The 10,974-nt window shown below is 40.1% G+C and overlaps 1 long non-coding RNA gene across 1 annotated transcript; it reads right to left on the bottom strand.

Moving 5' to 3' along the window:
* Positions 1–766: 766 nt before the first annotated feature.
* LOC119718919 lies at positions 767–9,342 on the bottom strand. The gene is made up of 3 exons (XR_005269862.1): positions 9,195–9,342; positions 1,449–1,476; positions 767–925 (listed from the first exon to the last, which is right to left on the bottom strand). It is a non-coding gene; the product is annotated as an uncharacterized LOC119718919 (long non-coding RNA).
* Between the last annotated feature and the right edge of the window lie 1,632 nt (positions 9,343–10,974).

Below are 10,974 nucleotides of genomic sequence, written 5' to 3'. Positions count from 1 at the left end.
GGGGAGGGGGTCTTGAAAAAGTGTACGCTTTGTACACTTGTGAAAATGTTGATAATTGTGTGAACGGCCCTTAAGGGGAAAGTAAGGAAGAGCCAATAAATAAATGGCAGCTTAAAGTCTCATGAGATTTGAAGGTTTGCATGGTGGAAAAATACTAAGACAAGATAAGTTTGCGGTAGCACCATGTGATTAAAGCTCTTTTGTGAGAATGTGTGGTTCTGAAAAGAACCGGAACTAAAAGTCTGTGTACGCGTGTGCGTGCCCATTGTCAATGGTCTAGAAATAAGCCACTAGAGCAACTTAGAAGTGTAGTCATTTTTAATGCTTTTATTGGCCCAAAATATGTCCACAGAACCGATGATATGAATCTTATCAGCGTAGAAAATAAACACAATTACTCTATTTGTAGATATGGGGGGGGGGGGGGGAACTGGGGGGGGGGCAAATGCTTCTTTGACAACGATGCAATGTTACTCATTAAAAAATTGAATGATCCCCACTGTAGCGCCGCCACTGCCGGCTAGGACCATATGCGAGTAGAATTGTGCATTGGTTCTCTCCTGTGCCAGGAGGGTTTTTTCTCTAGGCCCTCCGGTACCCTCCTTCCAAAAAAAAACCACTCTTGATCTCAGGCTGTGCTCCGTGGTCATATATGGGTTGATGTGGCTGGCTGCCAAAGGCGCCTTTACATGCCAGCGGCTCGACCACATTGTAGCCGCGTCCTTCGCAATTCAGCTTCTCAGCTGCGAGTAAGGATGATTAGCCTCCCATTTGAATTATTTATTATAACAAGTATTTTAACTCACCTCGTCCACGGCTTGACTTTCAGTTTCACCTGGCGAGGCTTGGAGGGCACTGGCAGCTTGCTCATGGGATGTTCATGGGATGTTGCCGCATTAAGATCCCGTGAAGACAGTGCTGCCCTCTGTTGGTCGTAAAGTGAAATTTACAATTTTGGGGATTCACAACTTTTGATTCTTTGATATCATGCCAAAAGCAATGTATAAAATACTTAGATAATGTGGGTATTTGTAAAGCGCATGTATCCACCAGTACTGGTGCTCCAGACATTACAATGAGCATCGTTGTTACCCTGCTCATTGGGCCAGTGAAACATTCCAAAGACAGTCTCAGCTCCCTTGTGGAGTTTACAGCTTGATGCTACCGGTATTTGGCGCAAAGCAGCTAGAATCAACCACAATAACCATCTGTGCTCTCACAGGTACCCATTTACTCCTGGGTCGGAGAGAAGCAATGAGTGACAAAGTGCCTTGCCCAAGGGCACACGCACCACAACCCCAGGCTAGACTCGAACCCACAACCTGCAGAATTACCCGCAGACCACAAATTTAATGCTCCACACCACGAGGCCACGACACTCCTATCAGAGGTCCTGATAGAGTTAAAGAAGGATTTTAGAGAGGACAGCTTTTTTTCAATGAACTTACCCTAGACATCGTTAATACCTCTGAGTCACTGAAAAAGAAAACACATAAATGAATTAAATAAAGATAACAAAATTGAAGACTGCAGGTTTTTCTCTTGTTAATATTTGTTACAACCATGCGCATCAAAAGAAGTGGAACTCTAAAATAGCAAGGGGAGGGCTGAACTTTTACTAGAAGTCCTAAGTCCAATATTTGTTTATTGTTGGGTTCTCGTAGTGGCATACTGTACGATAGCCACTGTTGGGTTCTCGCAGTGGCTATCGTTACGATTCTGTAGTGCGATTTTCAACAAACGTTACGGCATTGCAAAAAAATACCATTGCAAATCTAAACCATATAAATTGATTACTGCCCTTCAAACCAGGATGCTTTGGTAACTTGATTTGTAAATTGTTGGAGTAATTTATGCAAGTACGTGTACATACGTGTATGTGTACCATGCCAAAGGTTTTGGTATCAAATCCGTGTTACTATTACTAGTGTAATACTGAGTGCTTTAACTCCATTGTTTGAATTGTTGTGATTTTTGTCCCTCCATGAATCAAAATAAGTTGTAGTCTCTCTAATTTTTTTAATTCGCCAACGATGACCGTATGCTTTTGCCTAGTTCCGGATCGTGCATGCACTTACGACCTAACCACATGTACACGTGCGTTAATCAATTTTGTGTGCTGTGTCAAAGATGTCCGTGCCTGAGTTCCTGCCATTGCGCTGAAGACAAAAGTTTCAAAATCATTTACGTTTTTCCTCTTTTAAAAATTTGCTTGAAATCTCTTGAATGAACTATTTTTTTTGCCATTTTTTTTATGCAGATTAAATGGGGTATTCAATTACATGTATATGCGAAGTTTAAGCCTGAACTCAGTCCCATAAATGTGACGGAAATAGGTGTTTACATAAATGTGGAGGCCAGTGGCATAATGCACATGTTCTTTCCTTTCAAGGGCCATTTCCATGTTAAAATAACCAGTTTGCTAATATTTGTGTTTTTACTTTGTTGCCCATATCACTATGTACCCACTGAAATAAAAAAATAAAAAATCACCACAATGCATTTGTATAATTTTGATCAAAAAATTTGCCAGAATTATGACATTTTTAGGTAAAATTGCGTGACATTTTTACAGCTTGTCCAATGGTGCACAGTTTTCATTCTTTCAATTGATAAATTTGGTCCTTTTTAATTATAAATGATTGACGATAACCCAAAACTTAATATTAAACACAATGTTCGTGCATCGGCAACTTTGTATCATTTTGATATGCCCGCTAAAAATACCATCACTCTGTAATATTTGGTGTCAGCAAATCCTGTTATAGAGTGAACTTTACCATTGATTATAATATTTGTAGAAACTGTCAACTATTCTAAATTTTAAGTGATTATTGAAGTCTTTTATTAAATAAAGAGACTAAAGAAGACCAAAAGTGAAATTCAAAGAAGTACAAGAAATATACCAATTTTAAATATTGGCAGATCAATTTGGTGTCATCAAAAAAACGTTACAGTGTGATGCTTTGCAGCTGCACTCTGAATTTGACAAACTGTATTTGTCAACAAGTTTAACTAAAAATATATCCTGGAGATTGGCTTGGAATATAGATGTCATTAAATTTTGAATCCTTCTCTTAGAATTTGAAATAAGAGGCAATAAAGGTTTGGTGTCAACACTGACTCCGTTACATGTGAAATACATGTACCTCTTTTCAGCTGAAACAATGAAGCAAAAGCACCTGTTTGATTGATGATTGAGTTTTTAGCTAAAATAATGACCAAGTTTTTAATACAATGAAAACTTTGGCATAGGACAGGTTAAAGTAGAACTACGGTGAAGAAAAGTGATAAAAGTGTTTTTGGTGTTGGTGTCAGCGTTACAGGTGAAATGATTATTATAACAAACTAAACTTCCAGTCTCAGAAACAAGTATCTGATGTAGAAACCATCAATCTTATCACTAAATAGAAAGGTTTAAATGGTTTGATACCATTTATTACTATTATTATTAGTTATTTGTAGGATTGTCACTCTGTAACAGTGACTATTTGGTGTCAGCGTTACAGGTGAAATGTTGGTTAACACCAGGCTTTACTTACAATAACATGCTTTCTAGTAGTGTTTGTAAATCTTCATTGCTCTTCATAGTTGCAGTTTTGGCTGTCAAACTTGCTTTTAGAGAACTTGTGAGTGTTTGTCTTAAAATAATATAATTTTATGTCAAGTGAGAGCTACATTTTTGCAATCATCATAATATGTCAAATTTCCTGAAACTTGATATTTGATTTTCAACAAATGTTGAACAAGGATAGTGTTAATGGTTTTTTTTTTAACTTATATGTGGTGCAAATAATTGCTTAAAAGCAACATGTCTTTACCATACCTGAACAATAACCTGGTGAGAGCTCTAAAAGAAATTAACAATTTGGTGTCACTGTTACAGGTGAAATTTGTGTCCCATATGCTAGTTTATCATGTTGCTACTCTAAAAAGGGTCATGTTATAGGAAAATGGTTTTGTTTTTGACAAAATATAGACCTTAGACTGCAAAACCATGTGAAGCTGAATTTAATTTGGTTATTTTGAAAATTTGACCCTAATGTCACACACTGGCCTTCACATTTATGTAAACACCCATTTACATAATTATAAATGATTAAAATATTAAAATCTATTTTAATATTTGCTTAATAATGTTTATTTGAGTGGGCGTTTTTACCCCGGGCAAAATAGGGGTCTCGGGGTAAAAAACGCCCAGTACTTTCCTTGACATCAAAATCTAATGAAGCCTCATTTATCTTCAAAAACCTTGCTGTTAGAACTTTCTACAGCATTATGTTTGTTGTATGAGTAAGTATTAGCTATCAGAGTCCTACCACATAAATATTAAACAGTGTATTGTGTGAAGTGGGGAGGTACATGTAGGCCGTATAACTAACTGACGTTACGTAGTGGAAGGGAACCTGGCATTTGTTTATTCTATGTAATAGACCCATGGCGAATGCCATGGGTCTATGATATGTGAGCAGATTCGCTGATTAATTAGGCAAGACCCCGCCTCTTGACCTCCTAGATTTTGACCAATCAGCGGGCGCTTTCTTTATCGGGTTTTCCTTCATTCACCCGTTGCGCGTCATAGACAATGGATTAAAAAGCCCTGCGTCACGCACTCTGTTATCGTGTTACGCGATAACGCGCCCGGCTGTTGTTGCATTACAAAACACTGCATTCGAATTGACCAATCAAACTTTTACCGGTAGTCCTGATTTGGGAATGCAATGACGTTTAGTAAAGTCGACTCCAATTGGCTGAGGCGTGAGATCGCATAAATCTGCATGCTTTGATATATCAGACGTTAGACAGGAGTCTGAGCTCCGTGGATAACGTACAGTACTCAGACTAGCATTTGTTAGGGAATGCCCGAGAAATCATGAGCTCATGGCATTTTCTCAAGGCAAAAAAAATAACACCTCTATGGTGATTTCAGTGTACTTTTAATAAGTAAAAATGACTAGAAATGGTTCCAAGACCCAACTAGACTGGTTTCTGCTCTCATGCTCTAATAGCAGAGCTTCATCAGTAGTACGCCAAAACCAGTATTTTATATTCGGCTAAATTAGTCGTGTCAAATGTTAGAGTGCATAGATACACATAAGTGCATCTAATAACATTTTTGTGAACCTTGTAATGAGTCCAATACCTGGTTATTGATAAATCTTGATTTGACAAGTACACCTTCAAGATTTTTGGCTTTATAATAAGCAGTAATTGGTTCGCTGGGAAACGGATTGCATAATTTCAGGTGTTCTGGAATTAAATGCCAGTCTTTCAGCAATACTTTTGTTAGCTGCTGGGTTTTGATGAGTGGTGTGTAGGTGATCTTGAAGACTAGAGGTGGTTCTTTTGGTCGTGTTTCATTCATGATGTATTGCTCACAGATTTCAAATTGTACGGCTTTTATGACCAGTTAGCAATTTCCTCTTTCTTGTGGTTACAGAGTAGAAGGTTCTCCATCATGTCCACGAACACATTTCTTTTCTCTAGGAACTTCTGTAACTCGTTGTTACAGAAATGTGCATATCTTAGTACCGTAGTTCTCCTTTGACAAAGCCTAAGGTTATCAGCAGAAGGCTAGAAACATACATACATGCCTAATAACATGGAACTATGATTTGGCTAAACAAGATTGAAATAGATTTTTCAATACAAGTTTGTCATGGGCAAATTATGTACGCTAATGTTCCGCTTCCTTTCACATAAAAATACCTGTTTCAAATGATCAAGTTTGTAGATATAATTAACCAGTTGTGTTTGAAAAGTTATTTGTATTTGATGAAGTATCCCTCAATATTAAATTAATTACAAAAATATGACTATACTACAGGGAAGCCTGTGGTATAGCCATTTTTTTTTTATAAATGTGGGCGGGCGTTTTTACCCCGAGGCCCGGGTAAAAACGCCCGCCAAACTTCCTTCCGAAAAGGGGGGAAAATTTCCCCCTATCAATATTATGACCATGATATTATATTTGCACCTGATAGAGGAGACATGTATTGCATAAAACCACACATTTATTTCCTGGTGTCTCCAAGTAGTACTGAGATATTTAACAAAAACTTAAAAATCGGGCGTTTTTACCCCAGTTTACCCTACTGTTGATGTACCCTAATGTGGCGCGGCCCTCAAAGTGGTGCACTTTGATTTTTCGCTCTCTAGTGCCTTGTTGGAGCAAAATTGTTACGTCAAATTTCACAAAAAAAAGAAAGAAATTTAATCAAGCTCTAGACATTCACATTCCTAAATCTTGAGTTTATGTACCCGCTACGAAGTTAGGAAAATTCTATTTTGGTATGATTTTCCGATTTTTTTTCAAAGTGCACAATGAACCCTTTTAAAATTTGCCCAAAAATATGAAAATAATTTGCTGACAAACTTGTAGTTGTGTATGTGAGTGTAGATAATAATGATTCAATAGAATTTATCAACTTTAATGAAATTCTTTGGACGCTAATGTGGGATTTTAAGAGATTTGTTCAAGTGCGCCACGTTACGGAACTCTCGGCCAAATTTGAGCCCAATTTCCGGACGCCACCGTTTTTGAATATTGGACTTATTCATGACACTTAAATTGTTCACAAAGGTTCAACAGCAAGCATTATTAAGGAAATGGTACCACTATTAAACTGAATAAATTTGAAGGTTTTTCTACGGAGAGGTTTGGCAACATTACACAAAGAAAGTCGGGGGAAACGTGCATATTCTGTAATTGTGCCTCACTACAAAATCTAAATGTGAAAATAAAAACTTGACAAAGTTCTACATTTTCAGGTACATGTTCCAAGTGTGGCCTTTATTTTCGTCTGGTGCGTTGTCGTGGAGAGCATTCTCGTTGTCTTGCTTTCCGCGACAACGCACCAGACGAAAATTGAACTCACTTGCGGTGCCTGAAAGAGGTGTGGTACCCACATACATCACGCGGGCAGATTTTTTTTCGATGTCACCACGTGATGCATACATTTACATAATTAGCAAATTAAAATGGACGACAACCGTTGGAACTGGCATTTTTTTACGGACAAGCCTTCGAAATCGTCAAGATTTTTCACATTTTTTTTGTGTGGTCTGTTTCAAGTCGATCATTAGGCTTAGTAAATGACTGCTGAATGTATGAGGTATGTAAATGAACTCTGGGGTGGGATATTAGAGGTGAAAATGAACAATTTTTGAGAGGCCATTTTTTTAGGGTCTCTTGCTACCACACTCTAACGAGGTTAGGCCTATTCCTCCAGCGCTACATGTGAATGAATATGACTTATGAGCATGTCAGCTGGAGTTACTCAAACTAGGCTACGAGTACGAGGTGGATAGATTGAATGGCGGGGTATTCTGCAATTGTACCCTAAGTACCAAGTACCAAGTTAGCTCTACTGAGTGGAGCGTTGAATTACGGGTACCCCTCCATACAAACGCTCCACCTATTTGCCATACTTTGGTAGCACTTACACGGTCGTCATGACGGTATGCATTTTGTGCATGCCCTCGCGAGGACAAGGCCCAAAAAAACTGATAAAGAAAATACAAATGAGGAAGACAGTAACCCTGGATAGATCCACACATTCATGACTGTTTCATGTACTGATATGTGCCCCGCACCAAAAACCCACAGTCAGACGGCGCGGGGCACATATGACTACATGAAACAGCTATTGAGTAAGCGCAACTTGTTTTTCTTCAATAGTGACGTCACACACGCGCGCAATGAATTATGCATCAGTCATGTCAGTGAAATAGACTGTGCAATTCGGCAGACACATTTAATTGTGAGCGGTAAGTTCAGACTATTTTGTTCTTTTTTCAAAATTACCGGTTGTTTGAAACAATTTGAGGGGTCTTATGGAATGTCATGAATGTGTGGATCTATCCAGGGTTACTGTCTTCCTCATTTGTATTTTCTTTATCAGTTTTTTTGGGCCTTGTCCTCGCGAGGGCATGCACAAAATGCATACCGTCATGACGACCGTGTAAGTGCTACCAAAGTATGGTAAATCGGTGGAGCGTTTGTATGGAGGGGTACCCGTAATTCAACGCTCCACTCAGTAGAGCTAGTACCAAGTAAATTCAAACCACTAGCGCGCCTGAAAGTAGTATGGTACTCACATACATCGCGCACGCACACTGCATGAAAGGTGAGTGCGTCATTCCACGAGTGCCTCATTTGAATACAGGTCAACTTGTACGCGAGCCAACTCGTATGCGACCAACTCGCTCGCAGGACAACTCGTACGCGAACCAACTCGTACGCGAGTCAACTCGTACGAGGGATAACTCGTACGCGGACCAACTCGTACGCGAGCCAACTCGTATGCGTGAGTATAGACTAGCAGCCGTAGCACAAGGGATTTTACTGAAACCGTAGGTTCAGGCGTGTAGGAAATTAGGGTCGGTCAGTTGTCCAGCACATTCTTTTTCCCTTAAGTTAAGGGGATTATTTTGTGTCACTGAGTGGTCCCAATCAGTTCATCTTTAAATCAGCTTGTTTTGCTCATAACAAAAAAGTTATGATTTGTTTTCCAGACCACTCGCCATGCTCGCACACGGTCGGGCAAGTCCGACGGTCCGATCCTAGCTCACACTTTACGACAAGATGATGCCGTGTAGTGAGAATTTAAATGTATAATGTCCACTGCATTTGTAGACTTCCAACAATACACTGCTATAGTGGCCCCACGCCATGTGTAAATCAAGTCGTTGATTATATATCTTGACAAATTCTCCACACTAGCTGCGTGATTGGAAGAGCATGCCGCGGCATTGCACTACACATCGGTCGCAAAAATTTATCATTGAAACTTGTGAACTTGAACATCGTTGCATTTATGGAATTTAAAATTGTTGAAAATATGTATAACTACAATTACAGTCATTCAGTCATACAATCACACCGCTGTGATGAATCGTTAACTTTGGCGTGTGTTTTGGGGTAAAATTCATCTTCAAGTTGGCGATCCTCCGCGTACGAGTTGACCCGCGTACGAGTTGGCCCGCGTACGAGTTGGCCCGGGTACGAGTTGTCGCGCGTACGAGTTGCCCGCGTACGAGTTGACCAAACCGCGTACGAGTTGTCTCGCGTACGAGTTGTTTCGCGTACGAGTTGTCCTGTTTCCCGTCATTTTACCTGTGGCCGTTTATTTTCATTTAGGCCTAGCAGGGCGGCCTACGTAAAAATGAAACAGCTCCATGAGAAAACTTACCTGCATCTTTCTGCCGCTCATGATAAGTGTAAACAGTCCCAGCAGTACAGTTTCTTTGATGCCGCGTCATTTTCAAAGAAAAGTTGTGTTTTCGCCCAGTAATTACGGTCCGTTCAGCTGGCTCTAGTGTTTGCTAAAATAATGGAAATGATGACATGACAAGCGAGCCAACGTTGCGCCCTCTAGCGCTAGGCGTGCAGTGCACTCATTCAAGTTAGAATTTCTACGCGAGCTCACAACATTAGCATAAAAGGTACCCCCTCCCCCCCCCCCCCCCATTTCTTTTGAAAACGGACACCGTTTCGGCTTTAAAAACAGTGGAATTGTGTAAATATGGTCAAGGATCAACTCCCTGGTTTTCGGGACTTCCATCTGAGGGCAGACTTGATAAAATTACGGTTGAAAAATGAGTCCTATTTGCCTGAGAAAGTGGAACTTCTGGAAGGGCTTAATTCATGCAGGCTTGGGAACTGTTGCGTTTTGGTGTGAATATCAATGTATTTAAAAATATAATTGGCTGTCTACCCAAAATTGAAAAGGAATAAAACGATGAAGGACAAGACAATAATTTAATTTTGGTTTGAGAAACCCCAGTGATGTCGGCCTCCATGTTATTTGGCCCTGAACTTTGTCAATTTTACACTGTTTTCAATGGGGCTTGAAAGGGTTAAGATAGGATCTTTGGCCGTGTACGAAACGGGCTTCCAGAGCTACGGCTACGTCTGTTGTCAGCGCGTCCCCGCGTATTTTCAATGGACGCAGACGTAGACCTAGCTCTAGACAGCTGATTCGGATGCAGCCTTTGATAGAAAGTACGGCCAATGGACCAATCCAGTAAGCTCCGCCCAGTACGCATGTGGGCAAATTAACACGTGCTCCTCTCCAATGCCACGCTGCATTTTCTTTCCGCGTGCATCATACACATCATACGCGCGTGCACGCACGTCGGACATAAATCACGGCTGTGATCACTGATTGGTCAGAACACCATGGGGCGGTGCTTACTGGATCGGGCCATTCCCAAGCAAAACAAAAATACGTATGCACCCATTGCAAGTATTCAAATTATTTTTGGACAACAGTGCTAAGAGGCCATTAAGGGGCATATACTCCCCTCCCAAGACAGTATCAAAGGCTATTAAAGTAGTATGCTTTATTAATTTTAGCTCCAATCAATGGTGCACCCAGGATTTGGCTTGGGGGAGGGTTGGGGGGGGGGGGCTCAACTAGAAAAAAAAATTGTCAATGGATGCGCCGCTGGCTCCAATATGCAAGCATACTAGTATCAATGGGGGATGTGTCAACCAAATGCAGATATTCGAACTGCAGTGGTGTAGGTAGCTTGGATTTTTTTCATCCTGGTGGTGGTAGGGAGGGGGGGGGGGGGGAGCGGGGCAGCACCACAAATCCACAGCATTTTTCTCTAGCATGGGCCAGACAAGCCATGTCTCAAATTGGATGAGGGATAGGGGCCGACTCCATTAGATTTTGTTAATATCTTATGATGTACGTACTTCAATGCAACAAACGTGCGAATGAATAAAACAGAAAAAAATCATCTGAAGTTTTCACTGATATTTTATTAACTTACACTGAAAATGTTGCCTAATATTCATTGCAAATAGGTGTCAAAAATCATAAGACATTATAATCTTTCATCTTAACCTTTTGTTCATCTTAACTTCCAATATTACATTTCTAATTACATGCTATTCAAAGTTTTTTATTTAAAACCTGCAAAGTTTCTCACTATATGTGCTACAGGTCAGTGGCCCACCAA

Source organism: Patiria miniata, unplaced genomic scaffold (assembly GCF_015706575.1).
Source record: "Patiria miniata isolate m_02_andy unplaced genomic scaffold, ASM1570657v1 HiC_scaffold_7, whole genome shotgun sequence".
In the NCBI taxonomy this organism is placed as follows: domain Eukaryota; kingdom Metazoa; phylum Echinodermata; class Asteroidea; order Valvatida; family Asterinidae; genus Patiria; species Patiria miniata.
This window is presented reverse-complemented; position numbering and strand designations above follow the sequence as displayed.